The 16,106-nt window shown below is 38.0% G+C and overlaps 1 non-coding gene across 1 annotated transcript; it reads right to left on the bottom strand.

Annotated features, from left to right (window-relative positions):
- Window positions 1-14,876: 14,876 nt before the first annotated feature.
- On the bottom strand, window positions 14,877-15,070 carry LOC149281344 (U2 spliceosomal RNA). The gene has a single exon (XR_016278049.1). It is a non-coding gene; the product is annotated as a U2 spliceosomal RNA (small nuclear RNA).
- Between the last annotated feature and the right edge of the window lie 1,036 nt (window positions 15,071-16,106).

Below are 16,106 nucleotides of genomic sequence, written 5' to 3'. Positions count from 1 at the left end.
AGCTGTCCCGGCAAATTTGGTACTATTGTCGGGTATGGATAAATTTCTGAAAAAAAAACATTGCTCCTTCATTTGGCACGACAAAACATTAACAGAATCTACTTTAACAGTTATAGTTCAACACAAAGATTATTTCATAATAATCAACTCAGGCTACTAGGACCATTCACCCTACAGTCTTTAGGGAAAAGAGGTCAGTAAACCAACGGCCATTGATGATCAAATTCTTGGCCTCTCCTCAGCTGTCAGATGATCTTTGGAGATTGAACCCGTTATTACAAGATATCAATTGATTACAAACACATTTTGATTTTTTCCCCCCAAAATACCAGGAAAGGCAAAGGTTTTTCTAAGCTGATGGAACCCAAACATGAAGGAATACTATTGGCCTAGACAACTGTATCATATCTAGGAAGATGGCAGGTACGAGCATTGTTTATTACTGACCGCAGTGGAAGACATAACACTATCAAGAAGTCTGGTGGCGGATTTGAGCTTACTAATGCAAATTATTCTTATCTTAAATCAAGAGACATCAAGCTAAACTGGGACTGCTCCAACTCAATTTAGTCCATAGATGTTGGGCAACCATCGTCTTTAGATGCATAGGACTGATTTTGCAAAAACTATTTTAGCGTTATCCAGAACAGACGCATAATTCTTAGCAGAAAAACACTTTTCAGTTACTGCAGTGGCCACTTAAGCATGTTACAGATTTTTTTGATTCCGGTATCATAAAAAGTAAAAATTAAGAAAATGCACACATTATGATTAATTATATAATATTAAAGTGATTGTGCACAGTCCCTTATCTTCCTCACTTCACTTTCATTCACTTTGATTTTCACAGTATTTTCCAGCACATTAGTTCCATTTATGACAACAATTTTGTGGGACATTACCTTTCTTTATGGCAAGTTCAAGCAATCAGATTAAGATAAAATATAGAAAATGAATATCTAAGTCTAATTGTGCCTGTGATCAGAAATGTGTTTCATTTGCAAAGTAGAGCAAAGTAAGGTATAATGAAAATACAATCATACAGCACAGTTGTTTGGAACTGTATGAGCGGTGACACTTTGTTAGATAGATATTATCATGGCATAGATAAACTTGTCGGGGCAGCATAATGCAACCTCTGTATGGTTAGGTAAATTTTCTGTGAATTCAGAATGACAAATCTGGAAGGATAATAGAATCCTGAGATTAAAATACTATACAGCATTTGGCGTAACTAAAATTTTCGGTCCCTAAGGACTTCACTGATTCACAGAGGGAATTACCAGCACAGTTCAAGTTCTGAATCAAGACCACCAGTTTATTTAGTTCTTTTTATTGAAGCTCAAGGTCTATGCTCTAAGCTTTATGAATAGCATGAGATCTCCTGTGGCAACCTTAGGCACAAATATCTATGCCGCATGATGAGGTCTGGCACCTTCTGGACAAGTGCCTCACCCCGCTCTGGTATTTAATATACTCACAAGTACACACAGTCACTCTAATGTACAGTTACACACATACAACTTTTAACATACACACTAAAATATATTTACACATCACATCATCACTTTGCCCAGAGCCTTTCTTTGCAGCTGCTCTGATATACACTGTGTGAGCAGCTGCGCTATTACCGTGGGCTCATGTAACATTACTTGTCCTCGCTGTGCTCCTACCTACGCAAGTTGTAGTCCAAGTCAAACAGACCCTGTTTGAAGAATTTGAACCGGCATGGGGCAATTGCCACTTGCTTTCCAAGTAAGCCCATACCTTTAGGCACCAAATCTGTTTCCCGCCATTCCCTCTTCTAGAGAGGGTTCAAGTCTGCAAGCTCTTGAACCTTGAGGGCTCAGCAGACCCACTGTCCCTCCCTTCTCTGACAAAAATGGCAGACAGCAGGGCAGTACCACTTGGCTGATGATCTGTTCCTTTAAAGAAAGACATATAGTATTAATGGTCAAGGGGGATAATAGTTTTTTTCTATGAACGTTACGACTTACCTCAGAGATCGCATAGAGTGGAACAACCTCGTTATTTTTTTCTTTTCGGGAAAGCATTACTTAAAGTGTTGAACTACAAAAATAAAGCTTAAAGTACAACACTACGTACTATTTATGATTCACACTTCTTTACTTCCATCCCTTTTAATTAGGGTTCTCTAAAAAATGTTTATATCCTAGAGCGTACTGGAGATTAAACTTGTATAAGGGCAGTTTCTTCATCATTTTTAGCTACTTCATGAAGAAAGAGCATAAGATGTTTCAAAAGCCAATATTAATGGGTAAAAATGACTTTATATTGCAACTGTAACTTTGCACTTTAAAAACCCACAAGCATCCTAAATTATTTAATGTAACCAAGCATGCTACCAAACTGCAACTAACGGGCTCGCCCAAACAGTCTTATCATGATGGATCTCATAGATAAAACTACACATTTCGTCTCGGTTACACTGAATGTCTGCTTTATATGGTATTCAACCAAGGACTCGCCACCTTAATACACATATGTACATAATAAACCAGGGGCGTCCAACCTGCGGCCCTCCAGCTGCTGCAGGACTACATCTCCCATAATGCTCTTTCAGGTAAGGGGCTGGCTGAGGAGGATGGAAGATGTAGTCCTGCAGCAGCTGGAGGGCCGCAGGCATATACATGAACTTCACTTAAAACACAATAAACTGTAATTTGTGCTAACATTTCTTATTATCATTTTTTATCCTACAGTTGATATATTATAATTTAACAGGCATATTGCTCAATACCGACAGATATTACATAATGTGAGACTTACATAACAATCCAGAAAATATCGTAATAAGATGAGGTAAATATTTTTGGGGGCATATGAAACTATCAAACTACAGTGGTTTTTACATAAATAGGGTTATGTTCCAGGCATAAGGTCTACCTATAAAATGACTATATAAATGATGTTTAATCAACTATATTAAAGGATATGAGCATGCTTTAGTACAGCGTACTGTTATCTAAAGCATACTATTTCAAAAAAAGACAGTGAACCATGACTAAACTATATATTTTATGGAGCATGTTCTTAGTAAAGTCGTGTAGCGTAGCGTTTAAATGAAAAGGGTCGTGGAGCAGTTTGACATTTTGTGGTAAAAGAAACCTAATATTGAGGAAGCAATGTATGCCACCGTTTATTATTATACTTTATTTATAAAGCGCCAACAGATTCCGCAGCGCTGTACAAGGTAAACATTTTACAGATGACGACAAGTACAAAATGACAAGCAATTGACGTACAGATACAAGAGGAATGGTGGGCCCTGTTCCCGCAGAAACTTACATTCTATGTGAAATGAGTGAAAACAGGGCATGATTTAAGTGTGAATAGCTATAACTTACGTTGATGTAAAACAAGGAACGGCTGTACACCAATAAACTTCAATACAAGAAGCATCTAGAAAGATCCCAAGGGAAATTTCTTGATGCTGGTAAGTTCAGATGCACCATATTTTTATAGAATGTATATTCATATCATTACTTGACCCCCTTTCTTTATTATACCACTTTACACAAGCTTGTCTGGTAGGGGTTAAAAAGAATATTCTGCTTTGCATTTCCTCCGAGAATACTCCAAACATTGCCTGTTTAAATTCACATCTGAATCCTATTGTAAAGAACTGAATAGGTCGCAAAAAAGTCTACAGTTGCTCGTAAAACACAGCAAAACAATGAACCAAGACGTGTGAAAAGACACAATCTGGTTGAAGCCACAGAATAGGATAAAAACTAAAATACACACAGAGAATATTTAGACACATCTAGATAACGGAGTAATCGTTAGTTAATAAATATGTCCGTGTGAGCAATAGTCACCGGTGTTAAAAAACACGTGTTGGCCTGAGTTTTACGCAACTTTGTATTTGATTAAATCGTATTGAATGTGAAGAAATCCACAGACGCTAGCGAAGACTGTCAAGTTTTGGGTTTTTTTTCCAGAAAAGCTTTAAAAACAAAAACAGTAATATGAGAAATATAAATCAGAAAGTACAGGCGTTTTTTGAAAAATTCCGAAATGTATAAATACTACTCTGGTTCAATTTTAAAATGTAGTTAATAAATGTAAGTGTTTTTTCTGCCTCCTTACTTCACCAATTGCCTATTAATACATACATACATAAAAAGTTTGTTTTACCTTTATCAAGATGTATTATATAGCTATGATTGACTTTCGTTAATGTAGTAAAATTAACCCCTTAAGGACAATGGGCAGTCCCTAAACCTATTGAAAACAATGCATTTTGAGCCCGTACATGTATGGGCTTTGTCATTAAGGGGTTAAAAAGGGAGCGGGAAACCTTTAAGATCCAGGCTTGGTCTAAACATAATTATTCTTCTAGTGAATATTGATACAAATTTTGTTTTAAGCCAACTGACATCCCTGCAAATACCTGGTTTATTGGTGCTAATGCAGTTGTCTGTCTGTAAATCAAGAAATAAAAAAAATAAGGAGGGTTTTTTCATCCCTATCCAATACATATTTCTCTGAATTGATCATACAGCTCATATCATAGTAAGCTCATTTGAGCATAGCCCCTTCACCTGTTGTTTCTGTAAGTCAATTTGTTATGTTAAATACTACTCGTTATGTCCTGTCCACCCATTGTACAGCGCTATGGAATTTGATGGCACTATATAAAACAATAAATAATAATAATAATCTAATTAATGGCTTAATGGCTGGCCTTAATGGACGCATTTATTGCAGAATACCAGTTGATGTTTACCCTTCATGTGTAGTTCATTTAAAATATAACCATATCAAAATAATGGGTATTTAAGACCCATTATACTTAGTGTGAGTTACATTTACAGGAGTGCAAAGACACACCCAGAGTGTTTAGAAATGAAATATTAACATATGATGTGCTGTAGGCCAGACTGACATAAGTTAGCCATAAAAGAGACCAATTCCATTCTATATTAAGGCTCCCCTTGTAGTCCAGTTCAACTGTAAAACCAATTTATATGCAAATTAACCTGTTTGCATTTATAATTTACTCTATTATCAATCACTGAGTGTCCAGATTGATGTATGTACATGTGTGGACGACTCCTGACACGTTGATGGAGCTTAACAAAGCCTCCTCTTTCCTTTTCCCTATGGGCTAACTAAATATCTGCACCAGGAGAAGAAAACTGAGGACGTTAGATCATTGTGATTGTTTTATTGTGTCTCTGCGAAAGGTCATTTTTGGCCTTAATTTGGAGTGATCCTAGGTGGCTAATGGGGTAAGTTGGGTGTGTGGCCATGCCTCCTCCTAGCCTCTTGTAAACGTTGGAGGGTGTGCGCATAGCTTTAGATTCAGAGCCATGAGTAGATGAGACAACCCAGGGCCAATAACACTGTATGGATCCGGCTTAATCATAATTTTCACCCTTTAGCGATTGCCCTCTATAATGTTTATACTGTATATATATATATATATATTCTTTTAGTACAAGAAGTTCATGGCCAGTTTTGTTTTTGTCCTGAGGACGTGTATAACTTGCAATGCATTTTAATATACAGACAACAGACTCTCAAAGTACTGAATGCAGGGAAGCTGAAAATTGATTTCACTTGAATTGTAACAAAAAGATAGGAAAACTGAATTTCGGACACAACAAGAAAAGAACGTAGTACAGGTAGACACTTCTGTTGTATCATTTGCAGAGGGAATTACATGCCTCATCAAAGTAGCAGCTGTGGTTGTTTCAGGAGCAGCCAGCAGGACAAAGCCAATAAAATAATGGGGATTACCAGGAAATAAAAATCCACATTAGACTTTGCGACTAGAATAAATCGTGCCGGATAATGTATATTTGTGTTTGCAAAATAGATAACATGACAAAAAAGTTCTTCACTAACAAGCAAGAGGGTTTTTTTCTGTTTAAGTATCATTGATATACTCCATACATTAGCAAGTCTTTCAACTGTTCCCTTCAATTTAAGATCCAAATTTCTCTGACCTTCTTTTCACATAAGAGGAGCATTTTATGAAACTAACTAACCCACACTAAGCCCAAATTGATGTACATTCAAACATATAAATCATTTTCAGCCAAGCTCACATATGTTCCCCATGATCAGCTTACTTCTAGAAGGTGCCTAGCTAATGGAATACCCAAAAATGCTTAAAGTGTGGCAGGGAAGTGGCACGCCACATGGTCCAACCACTGTAAATAACATTGCTAGCTATGGATTCAAGCTTTATAATCTATATTGATGATGATGATGATGCTAGTATTGCTGAATCACAGAACACACCTACAATCCAGATATTGATGGCAGAATGATCAGATGACTTACCCATCCATATCCAGGGCTTGTACCTTAATACTTTCCTATCAGCCAGACTGATGGCAGAATGGAGATTCTCTAAAATATGGCACAATATAAGGCCCTGTTTTATTTAGCTATACTGATTTTATATATATATATTTATGCCATGTGTTCTCCATGTAAGCAACGCACATGCACACGGCTATCCACGTGATGTAAAAGTGATTCATCAGACCAGGCCACCTTCTTACATTGCTCTGTGGTCCAGTTCTTATGCTCACGTGTCCATTGTAGGCACTTTCAAAAGTGGACATGGGTCAGCATGGGTACCCTGACTAATCTGCAGTGCCCCATATGTGACAAACTACGAGACACTGTGTGTTCTGACACCTTTCTATCCGAACCAGAATTAACTTTTTCAGCAATTTGAACTACAGTAATCTGTTGGATTTGACCACACGGGCCAGCCTTTGCCCCTCGCCTCGCGTGCATCATTGAGGCTTGGCGGTTCATGACCCTGTCATCGGTTCACCACTTTTCCTTCCACTTTTGACAGGTACTGACCACTGCAGCCCGGGAACACCCCACAAGAGCTGCGGTTTTGGAGATGCTCTGACCCACTCATCTAGCCATCACAATTTGACCATTGTCAAATATATATCCTCAGATGCTTGCCCATTTTTCCTGCTTCTAACACATCAGCTTTGAGGATAAAATGTTGACCTGCTGCCTAATATATCCCACCCACTGACAGGTGCCATGATAATAAGATTATCAGTGGTATTCATTGGTCATTGTCATTGGTCAAATTTTTATGGCTGATCAGTGTAACTATATATATATATATATACCATCAGTCATTTATAGACACTGTTTAAAGCAACTTGGACTTCAACACACTACTGGTGTAGGTAGCACCCGTTATATCACAAAAACACTTTAATAAAACATTTTCCTGGTGGGCATGAGCACAATTGGGATTGTGCCAGGTGGGAATCCAACCCCCATACCCATTAGTCTGCCATGTAACCCCTAAAACAAAAGACTATTTAAGACAGGAATGCTTATGTAGCCTTTGGTGTAATAGACATAAGGAGAAAAGCAATGCATTGTTTTGGAACATAAGTAGTAGTGTCTTCCACGCCTCTATAATGGGGATAGGCAATGCTGACTGTTAGCCTTAAGGGTGTTCCCTGTCAGTACCACGGACAGCAGCCAGGATTTGCAGGCCATCATGTTACACAGTGATAAAATCAAGAGACCTGCGCCAGAAAGGCTTTATGAAGAAGGAACGCAGTAAGGCAATAACGCAGTAAGGCAATAACACAGAAAGAATTTCTGAAAAGCAGGCCCCACTAATCTTTCTGTGGCTTAATAATTAAAGTTAAGCAACTGTCCCAAATCCATTGGTAACTGCACTGCGTTTACTGTTATTTATGTAACAGGCTATAAAAAAGGCACACAAAAAAGGTTAAAGACTTATGGCACTTTTAATTATTTAAGTCAGTGTTCTCCGACAATATATGCACTGGAGTTATGGTGTAATTAACAGAATTTTGCTAGACAAAACAGAGCCATCTGCAGCTTTAAATTAAAGCTGTATGTGAAAACATAGTTATGCTGTACATATTCCGAGACTTTTTTTCCCCAGAGCAAGGCTAATTATATCATAGTTCTCCAACTTGAAAAGATCAGTAGCATTTTTAGTAATACTTTGTCACCTGCTTGTAGCCGGAGGGTTGCAAATATCTGAGTGATGGATATCGTGTTCAGGGAGAGCAAGCTATTACAAGCAAAGGTCTTTTTGATAGGAGGTAGCAGCTTTTACCAAAAGCACATCAAGAAGCCGGTTCACGCGTGTTAACCAAATAGGTTAAAGAACCATTGTGAGTGTAAGCAGTGTATAAATATGAAACCTGTCAGGTACACTGAGTCATAGCCATCAGTGTACGGCTGACCATGTGTAATAAAGTAGATCAGCCTATCAGCATGAATGTGAAATGCCCTCCCTGTATTCTCTGCCACCTCTGGAGGGAGGTTCCGTCATTTATCTACCACCCTCTTGAAAAAAGTAACATTTCCTTCCATTACTTACATCTAAACATTTCACCCTCTTGTTTTAGTTTATGACCGCTTGTTCTAACATTTCTTGGACCAACTAACCATGTGCCAATGCTATAAAATCTGCTAACTTATTCTGCTAATATACTTCCATCTTACACTTTGCAAATGAGAAATATCATACTCAGTTGGCAAAGGGAAAATGACCACAGTTTCATAACACCTTGATTACTATAAACCAGACTTCCATCCAAATTCTGCCAAGAACCAAAGATGGCTGGGTTCGGCTGGTTTCTAGCTAACCATAAACCAATGACCATACTTGTTTGACCCGAGTCTCAGCTCTTTCCCATCCAGACCATATGTAAAACTTTGAATAGGTGCTTCTGCCACCAGTGTGTTATGGCTGATATGCCTGCTTCAACGCAGGTGACTCGATTTAGTGATCTTAAACGGCGACAAGTTTCTGTAGTAGAGCCATTTGGTTAAAGCGTTTGCTGATCCACTACACCAAATCTTCACAATGGGTAATTGAAGAGTTAATAGTTCAAGAATCCTAGGGATTCTTAGATATTTACAAATACTATAAAAATGTAAACTGGTAAATAATCCCTTTTCGCATTTTGTGCAGACTCCCGAGGACCAAAAAAAGAAGTTTCAAATACTCTCTCCTCTCTAGTTTACGCCTCACCAGTTTCTAAGTTTGAAAGCATGAGATCAAACAAAGCTGCTTTGTTTCTCAAGCAATAGATCAGAGACACACAGAGTGGGTTAATCGTACATAGAGGTGAGGCTGTCAAATGCTTCAGTTTTATGAGTAATTTACACTCTGCAGGTAAAAGAACAAGTGGAGGAGTTTGGAGAAAGGATTTGCTTTTCTTCTCACGCCTTCCACGACACTTGCCGATTTTAATCTACCAGCCAGAGATTTGTAAAACAAATCCTGCTAATTAACACACATTAGCGGGCCATCAACCCACAAGCTAGACCTGTGGGGAAGAGAAGAGTCTGAGGTATCCGGATGCAAAACGTTTTGTCCTGTAATCTGTCCTGCGAACGTCGCAGACAGCAGTGCATCCCCACAAGACCGTTTCTGTGCAGTAGCATCAGGTTGTTTAATAATTAAATTTTGCTGCCTTTCAATCGGATTTATCGTGTAACGTTTCGCGAGCCCAAGATTCTGCTGGGACTTAATACGAAGAACTCTGTAGAGAAATATGTTACATTGTGTCAACCATGAGCGTAAACACACACATATATATTTATATATATATATATATCAAACAAAAGCCACATATTTGGCTTGGGAACATAAAAGTATATGACTATTATTTACACAAATACCATAAAAAAGAATCCTCTGCTACTACGTTATCACCTCATTAACTGCTATTTTCTAAATGAACACATTATGTGCATCCAACTGTGATTCATTCACACTTACAAATAAATATTTATTCACTGCGGAGTGCCGAGTAGCAGCAAAGTAAAAACACACAACGTCTTCAAAATGCTTTTTCACTGGCCTCTTTCGACTTTGAAAGGGTTAAGAGACAAAGGAGGCTGTAAAAACACAAAAGAATTCCGAATGGCACACAGATGCCTCCTTTAATGCGATCTGTGCTATTGATCAGGACAGACGCTCACAATTAAATGGATATAATTAAGGAGTTACTGGCTCTGTCTACGCATTACTAGAAGTATACAAGAAGTATAGGGTGTTTATCTGAATATCAACACTAAAGGGCATACGAATCATGGATGATCTAGATAAGTGTCATGTGCAAAATTCGATGGAATATTTCAACACACACTCACTTGCCTCTCTAATAATGACTGAGAATAAAGCTGCGTACAGTGATAATATCCACTAAACAAGGCGCCAGAATAAAAACAGTGTAGGCTGAAAGATAAGCAAGAGTTTATTTCCACCCAGAACTAAGGATTGAGCCGAGGTTATACATCTGATTCCATAAATATTTTCCCATTATTAATCAATGGTGGCTTTATTATTTAATCTTGAATTGTACCATAATTACTCTCATTATAAACTCCATATTCAAGGGAAACAATGAACGGTAACCAGCTTAAGCTGGGTATTAAAACGATGCTTCCAAAGGAAACCCCAAATGCGCATAAGCTCCAGTTTAGTTTACCATTATTCTTAATGGTAAAGGGACACTCCAGCCGTAATATGGACTTTAATGCATATGATAGCTGAGTGGTTCCTTGCAAATTTTATTCAAAACTTATTATATGCATTCTTCTTTGGTAAGGCTATCTGGGACATTTAATGGATTTCTGTTGGCTGTTAAACATCGGGCAAATACGATGATTTTATTAATAAACTGCACAAGGGTAGTCCAACTTACTGCACATGGACACCAGTGTCCGTGATGGTGTATGGGAAAGTCTTCAGAATTTACAGGCCATTCAGTCAAACAGCCAATCAAAATCTCAGTTGTGATTACAATGACACTTCTGGTAGAGACCACATCAATATAATATAACTGCTTAGTAAATAAATACGCCCATTAGAAGACACCACCGTTTAGAAATGGACACATATATGGAGAGAGCAGACCCTCAACACAAATTGCAGGGCAGAATTGCATGGCATGCGACTGCTCTTTATACATCCCCTCGCCCAAACAACATGATTTAAAGCGGCTGCCAAAAAGGGGGCATGCTCCATGGACCAGCTGAGACCTCATATTAAATCAGACAGTACGCATTGGCAGCCTCTATGTGGCATCTCAGTATACACTAGTTGGCTAATATGCCTCTATTGACACCACATGCCCTATTATAATATATATATATATATTAGCCTATTTTTATATACGGTATTCATCTGTAAGTAGATTTGCTGTCCATTAAGAGTCATTTATACAACACAATGTTAAGTTTACAACCTCTCTTGTAGCAAATGGACTGTAACCGGGAACATAAAAAATATCCTATATGCAGCGTGTATTTAAAATGCAACAAAATAATTATGTATGCCTGAATTATTTAAACCGAGAACATTTAATAAAGCTATCTGGGTTATTTCATTCTGCCAATTTCGCTTTCTGATAAGCCAGCTGGCTTGTAAAACATCTCCATATCAATGAGTCTAGGTTATTACTTAACCCAAACCCATATTTATGCAGTTAGTGATGCGCACCACACACTATTAACAAGGCTGAAAGGTTAAACCTCAATTCACTCCTAAAAGAGAAAATCTCACAGTGATGGAGTCTGTTAGAAAATGATCTGATGTTAATATTGCACCTCAGATGGGGTTATTAACATTGCATAACAAAAAAATGATAACATTGAGGGTGATTATGCTTCGGTTATATGTTCTTCTTTACAAATAGCTACCAGAAGCGTTCCCCTAGTACAAAAGAGGTATACACATCTAATTTGTATTGCAAATCAAGCATAATCTGTTCTCATAAAAAATGCCCATTTAGCGCAGATTCACAAAATAACATACGACTCAAGTGGCCACAAAAGGCTGGAGAGCCTTTTATTTAAGTATTTGTGATAGATTTATCTACTGCATTGAATTCACATTATGATTTCTCAATTGAACAGAATTGTGCTGTTTGCTTCCTCAACCAATGAATCCAACTGCAACAAATAAACAGAACATAAATGAAAGAGTATGTAGAGCAGAAACCAAAATAAGTTAGCCAGGACCTTCGCATTAGGCCTCCTGCTTTTTCAACTATGAGTACATGAAGTCTCCAACTCACCCTTCCTACAAATGGAATGGATCTGATGTGTTGAGGATTATCAATCAATGGATTGAAGAGTCTTTTACTCATTGCATATCAACAAATGCAGGCAAGTGAAAAGCTACATTAAAAACTATGTAGAACTCCTTGCCTTCACCCTACATATAGCATATGGTGATCATCAGTACCGTACCGTTTAATATTGCCATTGGCTACAGCCCCAGACCTTATTCTAACCTGGTGACGCCCCTGACAAAGAAACTATATTTGAATGGAAAACTAATCACAAAGAATCCAAGGAAGTCACAATAATGGTGTCCATTATACATGGTGGCAATGAAACATCCAATGTAAGAAATTAAAACAGAAACTTGGGACACATTGAATCTAATGTCTTGCGCAATGTTTGAATTATCACCATGACAATCAATACTGAATATGTTAGGAAAAAATAAGGAAGGGGCAAATGTATTGTCCTCTTGTTTCTTGCGTGAAGCCCCTTTTACAGAAAGTTACTTTATTTTTGCTGCCCTCAGATCAAAATAGCATAGTTAGTAAACATCTGAAAGAGACATTCCTCAGTTGGGGCATCACACACACACACACACACACACACACACACACACACACACACACACACGAGTAGTGCAATCATACATGAACATTATTCACACACACACACACACACACACGAGTAGTGCAATCATACATGAACATTATTAGATTTTAAGGTTTAAAAGTCTCTTGAGCTATGCAGAAGCATCAAAAAGGGTGAGGTCAAACTTGCTCCTACCTGCACTGGAGCACAAATGTGAATGGGCAGAACAAGAAGTGTACTGGAGCTAGCCTCCCTGCCAGGAGGGAGATGGAAATATTAGCTACTGCTCATTGAATTAAACAGGAAGCAATTTTTCAAAACCAAATAAGCTGGCAAAGACATTTTATAAACTCCAGGTGTGAATTTACAAAGGTATCCCTACGTGATACCACTTTATAAAGTAACCTTTACTGATTTTCTTCAAATGAGTGACCTGTCGAAAGCCTTTAGGGTAGGAGAATTTGATACACCGCTGCTATGGACTGTCATGTAAAAGTAATAAACGCAGATCTTTCGAACCATGCAAAAAATGCCCTTTTACTAAGTGGGCATCAAAATTAAGGAGAGGAACAGTAAGGTTTCATGGGCAGGCCCATGTCACATCTGACGGGACATGCTGTTGCCGATACACTAGAGCACCAGGTAAGGCCACACCTAATTTGGGGTGTATTATACATGGGGACGTGTCGAGGGACGTGTCAGGGGCTGGTGGGGACATGGTAGGGGCTGAAGGGGACAATACACAGCCTGGTGTGGACAAGACATGGGCTGGTGGAGACATGGCAGTGGCTAGCTGGGACAATGCAGAGCCTGAGGGCTTAAAGTAGCCAGTCAGTGGCAGGAAAGTTCTCCGAGCATGTTCACAGATCTCTCAACAGACTCCCACAGTGCTCGTCGATCCAGAGCTGGAACGGACTGGAGGTAGGTATATGAAGTGCAGGATGATGTGTTCGCCACAACACATCTCCTGCACGAAAAACAGCTTAGAGTGTGTGTGTGTAAAAAAAAGTTATTTACACCCAAAAATATAAACACATTGTACACTCCATTTTTGCGCATATTCTTAAAAGCCAGATTTATTTACTCTGGTCTCACTTTGCAAGAGTCTTTCTCCTATAGGGAAATGTCTGCTACAGTGTATGTTTATTATTTGTTTGCTGAATTGCTGAATTATATGTTACAAAATATAATGCAGCACATTGTACAGTTAAGTTTAGATTGTAATCATTGCATAAATGATTGTATTTTTTAATCTTTATTGTAACATGATATTTATTACAAACTTATTGAATATGTCATGGGAATACAGTTTGTGATAATAATAGTCAGGAATGGATACCTTGAGATATAGGATCCAGTACAGGATCCCTTCTTGAGAAGGAAGGGCAGTAGAGTTCCCCCTATTGCCCAAAACGGGGGCTTTTGCATTCTGATTAAAGGGGCCCTTTTAGATGCTTTTTTTTGCTATGTATGCTTAGAGTGTTTTTGGTGTATTTTTATATTTGGAAATCCATAAATAAGAATGTATGTGGAAGAAAATATCTAAAATATCTAAGATCTATGTTTTTTTTTAATTATTATTATTATTATTATTATTATTATTATTTTTCTTTAAGGCTCTAACAACCACTGCTGCCCTCCTATGTAACACGCATTAAAAATTATACTGATTTTTATGATAACTCTATATTGAAATACAAATTATATTACGGAAACGTATTCAATGTTAGTTGCTTATCAGACATAACCATTGCGTTTCAGATAAAAGGGTTAAACTGCGCACATGGGAAGTAATTGGCTGCTGGGATCTACCGAGTGGTAATTGATCTGGAGAGAAATGCCTAAACACACAAGATGCAACCAACACCTTTTTTTTACTTTAACAATCATTTTTTTTCTCATTTGGAGTAACATCTGGATTGTGGCTGTAATGTAAAGGTGAGATATCACTAGGGAAAAAGACAACACTCTTACAATTATTACAGTTGATAGCCCCTTGATAGCCAAAGCCTACATTTACACTTGTCTGTTTTATATACTTTAAGTATTTAGAGATATATTATAGGTTCCAGTGTTGATTACACACCTTTCTAGATGGTGATTTAAAAGAACAGTTACATTTTACATATATTAGTAAATTCTTCGTTTAGTCCCATCTCTCCCTGACTCCTAGGACTTGTTAAAGTTGCCATAGCCCCCATTTTTCCCAGGACACGTACAATTTCTTTTTTACATAAACTAGGCAACCCTGGACAGAGCAAGATCTTCTTCCGTCTGCCTGTTCTAAAAATCCATTTAATATTCGGTCTCCCCAGATAGGGGACGTATCAGATATTAAACCGATAGGAACAGATGCTACACTTGATCTTAGCCAAAAAGTCAGAGACACAATAACCTGAAAAGGGACAGCAACAAGGCATCCCCAGAGCTCAACAATTGGTCATAGGACAATAATACCACCCCAGCAACAGGTAACACTATCATTCATCGCTTTGCTCATCATTTATTTAGGAAGCACTGGCATGCTGCAAAACCATTTTCAAACAGCACATCTGACATAAAACAAAAGGTGATTCGACATAGCAAAGCACGTGGAAAGGAGGACCCTTCTCGCTTAATACTACTATTAAAGCACCAGCTAGTATTTAGTATTTGGGCAAAAGGTAAGTATTAAGAGGTTGGTGCGCTTAATCTCTGACGATTTCCAGCTGATCAGTTCATCACACACTACATCCATCTGTATTGTTATTGGACATGTGCCAAGAAAAAGGTTAGCTGTTGTGGATCCTCAAAGCTCTGAAAAAAATGAATGGTTAAATGCCGATCGGTAAATTGATAGCCGACGTTTGCATGTATAGCATTCCACTAGATACCTCTTGGCATTTAGTAACATTACAGATACAATATTAAAGTGTTCATCCAGTGGAGGTAGTTGTGTTCCAGCTGTTTCTGAATTATTACTACATATTTTTACTACACATGCAGCGTATCACAATTAGTCAGTTTTAACGGTTAATATTCTGAGCTTAAAAAATACACAAAAATAACAGGGTTTAACCCTTTCAATGTCAGAGTGCGCAATATAGTTTTGCCCTTTAGAAAAAAAATAGCCTGTGCAGCGGTAGCCCATTAGTTTAAGGGTCCTAATACTTGCTAGGGAGGTGATTTTAGTTTACATATGTACATCAAAACAACACAGCTACCCGATGATCCTGATTGAGGACCTAGTTTCCCGTTTCATGATCATCCTCAGTCTTATGTGTAAAAAATGGGGTAACACAATTTCCTTGGATAGAGAATGGGTTTACTAGATCATTATTAAAAATCAGTGATGTAAATGAACCCAAATTCAAGCCAAAGGATTGTGTGTGGGATGTCCTTATAAATTCAAAGCATTCTGTTACTATACTATGATTCACTGGGACTTC

Source organism: Sceloporus occidentalis, unplaced genomic scaffold, assembly GCF_023333645.1.
Source record: "Sceloporus occidentalis isolate IW3139 unplaced genomic scaffold, rSceOcc1.0.p SCAF_134, whole genome shotgun sequence".
NCBI classification, from domain to species: Eukaryota; Metazoa; Chordata; class Lepidosauria; order Squamata; family Phrynosomatidae; genus Sceloporus; species Sceloporus occidentalis.
Note: the sequence above shows the minus strand (reverse complement) of the source record. Positions and strands in the feature narration are given on the sequence as shown.